Below are 7,681 nucleotides of genomic sequence, written 5' to 3' on the forward strand. Positions count from 1 at the left end.
AACCTTACCACATCCTGGTCACTTAATGAACACATAATTCACATAACCAAGTTCCTGCTCATATTCATCACAAAACTCATCAAGCAATACATAGAGAGTCTCCCGTTGAACACTTCGGATCAATCCTCGATACTTGGTGGTTTCAGCACATAGCTCCACCCATCATATAGTTCGGCTCTCTTGTACACATGGTGAACACTTAGTACCACCCATGTGACCTAGCCAGTTTATCTCGTAGCTCTCTTGTCTACATGGTGTCCTTCACTTGGAACCACGCATGCGACCTAGCTACATATATCTCGTAGCTCTCTTGTCTACATGATGTACACATAGTATCACCCATGCGACCTAGCTACATTATAATGTCTCGTAGCTTTCTTGTACACATGATGTGCACTCAGCACCATACATGTGACCTAGCTACATACCATCTGTATCATTCAATCTTTCCAAAGGTTCAACAGGGATTTCTCTCTCTTTTCCAACAATTTCACCAATCAAGTAATTATCAACAAACATATTTCCAATATTATTATAAAATATCATAATACAAGTAATAGTGATATATTACTTACATATAAACTTACATCTCATTTAATATCAACGCAATAACATTAAATTACACATTGTCTTATTAAAAATCATATGAACTTACAATTTCCCATAATATCCATAATAATAGAAATCACATTTATGTATGATAATTCAATGCACTTCATGTACCATAGACATATTTTTAAATCAATTCATAAACTTGGCACCATAATCATTTAATTTAACATAATTCAATTAATTTACTAAATTTAACTTTCAAATATAAATTACAAAGATTATTGTTGTATTATTATCATACCAACTTACATACTTTTAACACCTCGGAGATCATAGTAAATATATCAATTTTACATTGAAACATGCATAAATTAATGCTTATTATTCATATGAACTTACCTTGATATTAAAACGGCCATTTTACCTACTTTCCCAATTTTCGATTTTTCTCTCATTCTAGGTTCAAATCTCGTTTTCCGGGATCTAAAACATCATATTTTACTTATTTAATTAATGTACTATTCAAAACAGTCCTTAACTCAAACTTTGGAAAAATTACAATTTTGCCCCTAAACTTTTGCATATTTACACTTTTGCCCCTAGGCTCGGGAATTAAACTTCATCCCTTATTATTATGTTTTATGACATGATGATCACTTTTCCCTTCTATCGCAACATCAAATTCTCACTCTAACATATATTTATGACTATTAGGTTTTTTTACCGATTAAGCCCTTTTACTCGTTTTCACTTAAAATCGAGTAGCACAAGTTGTCTAACATAATTTAAAACCTCATATTGTATCATAAAACACCAAAATACACAAATTTTACCTATGGGTATTTTTCCAAATATGAACCCTAGGTTGAATTATTGCTAGCATAAGCTAAATCAAGTTACCAGGACTCCAAAAATGCAAAGAACTTGAAAAACGGTGTTAGAACGGACTTACAATTGATCTTGGGAAGCTTGAAAACCCTATCCATGGAGTATCCCTTGGTATACACGTCCATGGTGAAGAAGATGAGCAAAATTGGCTTTTAATTTTGTATTTTAATTCATTTTACCCTTAAATGACCAAAATACCCTTACTACTAAACTTTCCAAAAATTCCATCCATGTTCAATTTTTGTCCATAACTTAGAAATTGGTCAAATTTCTATTTAAGACCTCCTAATTAATATTTCAAATCTATTTCGTACTAGAAAATTCTAGAATGCAAGTTTTGTAACTTATTCAATTTAGTCCCTAACTTCGAATTAAGCACTTTATGCATAGAATTTCTTCACGAAATTTTCACACAATCATGCAATCATATCATAGACCTCAAAATAATCATAAAATAATTATTTATATCTCAAATTTTGTGGTCCCAAAACCTCTGTTCCAACTAGACCCAATTTTGGGCTATTACAATTATATTATTTTAATGGTATGAACAAATGCAATGTGATAGAATGATATGTTCGGTGCTTATTGCTTATGAATTACAAATCTGATTATGTGTTTAGAAAGTAGCAAATTATGATTTACAAAGAGATTAATTTAGTTTTATTTATATTAATAATTATCTGTTTTAAGAGTTTCAATAAAATTATACATATGATTATTCGAAAGTTATGTTTCATCTGGTAATACCTCGTAAGCCCTTTCCAGTGACGGATACGGGGTAGGGATGTTACAGACATACGATCATATTACACGACCGTGTGTCTCCTAGGGTAGTCCTACAATTTAAAGTCAGTCTCGAGCACTGCCTAGACACACAAGCGTGTCTGGTGGTTGTGTGAGGCACACAACCTTGGCACATGGGCGTGTGCGACTATTTCAAAGGGTACACGGGCTACACACATGGTCGTGTGGTTAGCCATGTGACCCAAGTTAGTTTCGACCACAGTCAAGGCACACGGGCATGTCTCTGGCCGTGTGGTACAAGTCAGCATGTATGCCCTATTTTCACACGGCCTATGGCACGGGCGTGTTTGATAATGTGAGCCATACGGCCAGTTCACACGAGAGTATGACCTATGATTGCATAATTTTTCTAAGTGTTCGAAAGCTTTTATATGTGATCAGTTTAGTCCCGAACCACTCTTAAGCATGTTACAAGGTTTCGTATAACCTTGTATGGGACAATGTGAAAGTATTGTGAATAGTTTACGATATTGAATGCATATATGTATGTGAATGACGTGTAATATCTAGTAATGCCTCGTAACCCTATTCCAACGACGAATACAGGTTAGGGGTGTTACAAGATGTTTTATGATAGTTTATTAATTTTTGAAGCTAGATATATAAGTTTTATAAAGTGATTTTTGACAAAAATACGAATTAAGGGCTAAATAGTGAAAATTGTAAAATTCATGGTTAGATGTGTGAATAAACTAAAAATATGGGCTGCTAGTAGTATGAGTTAAATTTGGCTACCATGGGCTTGTCCTTAATTGCATGAATTTGCAATTTTAAGTGATAAAGACTAAACTGCAAAAAATTGAAAAAATAAGGGCAAAAGTGTAATTTTGCCAAAATGGGTAAATTGTGTTATCTTGAATGAATTAGTGATTTAATAAGTAAACTTTTTTATTATATAGATTGAGAAAAATGAGATTCGAATCTAGGACAGGGGAAAACAAAGTATCAGATTAGTAGACCTAATTCGTCGTTATAGCTAACGAGGTAAGTTCGTATGCTAATAAACGTACTTAAAATTGTGTTACAAATGCTTATTTATTATTGAATTGAATTGAATGTTGAATGGTCATGATTACGAGCCAAAACCGACAGAGTTACGACGTCTGAAAGTACCATATGAACCTTAGGAATTGTATAGGATACAAATTTTATGACATTAGGATTATCGAGATGTGATTACATGTAAGACTATGTCTGAGACATTGACATTGTATTGTGATTACATGTAAGACCATGCCTGGGACATTGACATTGTTATATGATTTCGTATAAGACCTTGTCTAGGACAGTGGCATTGATATATGATAACATGTAAGACCATATCCGAGATATGGCATTGTATGAGCTATTGAGATTTTCAAGTATCCTTAACGACTCCGAATGGTTCAATGGGAAAAGTCAAGATGAGAATGAAAGTACAATTGAATTAAATGATACAACATAACCTATATGAAAATCAAATGAAGGTAATTTGGTAAGTTCTTAGTGTATCATGTATATGATATGATAAAGATTTATGTATAAGTATGTGTCATGCCAAAATGTGTTTATTTGGCTATAATGAGGTATGAATTGAATGATATGTGAGATATGAGTTATAGTTGTTTTAACTAAATATACATATGGCATATAGTGTGCGAAATACCGTTATTTGATGATATTTCACATAATTAACTTGGCTAAAGAAAAGGTGATGAATATTGAATTGAATAAAGCTTATATATAATTGCTTATGCATATGGAGATGTGAATGAATTGAAAATATGTATTCAAACCATATGTGTTTTCAATGAATAAACTCATGAAAATCTTGTTTAACTATGTGCATGTATTCGAGATAGAATGGTGCAAACATATGAATTATATCATGTTTTGAATAATGGTTTTAAGTGCAGTTATTTACTAATATGAGTTTATTACCATACGAGCTTACTAAGCTTTATAGCTTACTTTGTGTTATTTTTCTATGTTTTATAGTGATTCGACGTTCACTCGGGTTGGAAGTCAACGGAGATCGCATCACACTATCCGGTTTTGATTTTGGTATTTATACACTTGTGACTTGGTTATATGGCATTATAGGCTTGAGACTTTTTGATAAAGGTTTTGGTGTATTTGGAAATTTTATATGGCTTATTAATGATTTATGATTGATGTGTAATTTGTCTTGTGTAATAACATAATTTGGTATGGTTGGTGATGGTTCAAGATGATCATTTGGTTAATTGGTATTTGATAAGTATTTACTTAAAAAAAGCATGAATTTGGACTTAATAAATGAATGGCTAATAGACAATTTATGAGTTAAGCTTTGTGTGTGATTGATTGTAGTAAAAATACATGTTGAAATAGGTTATATTGATAAGTATGATATATACTTTGGTATATGATTGAATAGGTGAGTAATGATGAATGAATCATGCTAGCTGGTATGCGTTTGAATGTATAAACGATATTGATTTGAGTATATGATGCTTGATTTTAAAATGGCTTATAATGTGTATTGAAATGGATATTTTGGCTGCCTATAAATGTATTTGAAATGGTACCATTTTGATTGCTAAGTGTGCATGAGAAAAGGGTGGCAAATTGGTTTTCCAGTTATCCTATTTTTTTCCACACGAGTAGAGACACGGGTCTGTGTCTTAGCTATGTGCGATACACAATCTGTGTTACACGGCCATGTGTCCCTTGGTATAGTCCTTTGAATTATGTCAGTATACCCTACAGGTTTGGCACGGCCTAGACACACGGGTGTGTCTACTGGCCGTGTGTGACACACAGGCTGCCACATGAGTGTGTGGCCGGCCGTGTGACTGAAATCAGTAACCCCTCCAGATTTCCCACGGCCATAGCACACGGTCATGTCCTCGGCCGTGTGGTGCAGGTCAGTATGTATGCCATATTTTCACAGGTCTATAACACGGGCGTGTCTGGTGGCCGTGTGAGGTACACGGCCCGTTCAGATGGGTGTGTGAATCTTGAATGTTTGAAAATTTTATAAGTTTCTCAAGTTTACAAATGTTAATGGTTTAGTCCCAAACCACTTCTAATCATGTTTTAAGGTCTCGTAAAGCCTTATAAGGGACATTGAGATTATATTTGATTGATGTTTATGTGAAAATGTATGATTTATGTTGTGATGGATCGGTAATGCCTCGTAACCCTATTTTGGCTATGAATACGGGTTATGGGTGTTACATTTTATTGGTACTAGAGCTACGATTTAGTTGATTCTAGGAAAAATATAGCATATGTGAGTTTAGCTATACATGCCATATTTAACTTGTGATAGTGTGATATCACCAGACTCAAATTAAAATTATTTTAGTTAGACAAATATGCTTTCCAACCGAGCTAATTCCGATAGTACAAAATGTTATACTCAAACGTTTGAGTGGAAATGTGTTGGTGATAAGTTGAAACTCATAAAGGTCTGAATCAGAGTGCAAGATATTCTGCTATTGATAAATGTTATAATTATATGAGTATATGAGTTGTGATGTTTGGTCTATGATTGCTATGTGAATATTTTGATTGTGAATAAATGATTTGATTTAGCGTATGAGCTATGTGTTAAGTACAAAAGTGATCATAAGTAAATGATTGTTAGGTGTTTTGAGAATGTGGAATTAGTAATGAACTGGCCATTCATAATAGTATGTGTAGTGTGCATGTTTACGTGATAGTTAGATTTTAGGCTTTACAACCCTCACCCCTTCATCGGTAAAGTATTGTAATGAAATCTGTATTACATAGATTAAATAAGCTTACAAATGTGGAATTACAGAGTTTCCTGATGGAAGGATTAGTACTGTGGTCAGGTAAGAGAATGAGTCCGTAAGTGAAGACAGTAACAGAAAAGATATTGGATCATGTTGAAGGCCATTTGTAATATGCAAAGTCACTATTAAAGAAGAAGTTGAATTCGATGAGACAAAAGTATTCAGGTATGATGTCTAAAGAAAATTTTAACTGGAAGTTCTTCTGAATTGATTTCTGTTAGTGATGAGATAATGTGAAATCAGTGATGATAGAATTAGACAGTGGAATAATGCTTGAATTGAAATAATAGCTGAGTGCAGTGGTTATAGTCAGGCAGTTACTATGGTTTCTTTTAGGCTTTCAATGTGTACATTTATTCTCAAAAGTATATGTGATTGTTTAATTTCATAAGGAATTCTTATCATTTGAGAACGTTAGCTAAATAAACTGTTAGATGAAAGTATTGTGGTCTATATGGTTTATGATCAACATTGCTCTATTTTTCTCTGGTATTCTATTCCATTGTGTTGATATAAAAGTCAATGGTAAAATCTGTATGATTGCTAGTATTCTATTTCTACTAGTTATTGTTCTGTTGAATGTACATGAAGATTATATTGCTTCTGTCACCGTTGATTTCAGTGATTATGAGTATTGTTCTGCCTTCTGGAAATTTTTTGGGATATCATTGGGATCTTTATCATTCTATATGGGTTGTAATTTCTAGAAATTATGTGTTGCTCAACATTTTAAGATTTTGTTACCTCAGTTTTATTACGGTTCTATGTGATTGTCTGGAAGAGATATTCTTTTGACGAAGATGACTATATCTAATATGATTCTAGTTTGATTATGGGAGTATAGTGGTATAGCTATCAGTTTCATAGAGGTTGTGTTTCTGCACTGGTTTCTATTGAAATCATATTCGAATTTCTCTTGTGTTGAAAATGCAGTATTAATAACTAAGACATTACCTATCAATACAATTGAGATGTCGGCCTTATTATAGCACTATGATTTTAATCTTTTGATGGTTGTGGCTTCAATATAGTTTAAAGCTCCGTTGATTAATAATTGAAAAGTTATTATTTGGCAATCGAGACTAATTTAATGGTTTAGTCTGATTTGAGTTATTTGCTTGAAAGGTTAAAGGGTTATATGTGTTTGAGTTTATCCACAAATCCGTAAATAAATTTTGGTACGTTCATGGGTTAATTGATAAATAGTCCGAATGAAGAATTCATATTCCAGAAGATGTGATACTAAATTATATTTATCGGAATGGTTTTATTGAGAAATGGTTTTGAAAACTAAAGCTATTTTGATTGAGAAAATCATCGTGCTTATGAAGTCTGCATGATATGATAATTACTAATAAAGTGGTAATCAGTTGAAGACATTGTCAACTAAAATATTGGTTTTGGTTCAGCCTGCGCCAAGTATTGAGTTTATGATTTTCAGTCAAGCGTCATTAAATGGTTTGAAGTGTGTTATAATACAAGAATATATAATGATAGCTTATGCTTAAACACAGTTAAAGCTGTATGAAAAGAGTTTTACGATATATGAATTAGAGATGATTGATAAGGTATTCGCATTGAATAGTCAGTGACATTGATTGTTTGGTGAGTAATGTAACCTATTTGTTGTTCGAAAGAGCGTTTAAAAT

Source organism: Gossypium arboreum, chromosome 3 (genome assembly GCF_025698485.1).
Source record: "Gossypium arboreum isolate Shixiya-1 chromosome 3, ASM2569848v2, whole genome shotgun sequence".
In the NCBI taxonomy this organism is placed as follows: domain Eukaryota; kingdom Viridiplantae; phylum Streptophyta; class Magnoliopsida; order Malvales; family Malvaceae; genus Gossypium; species Gossypium arboreum.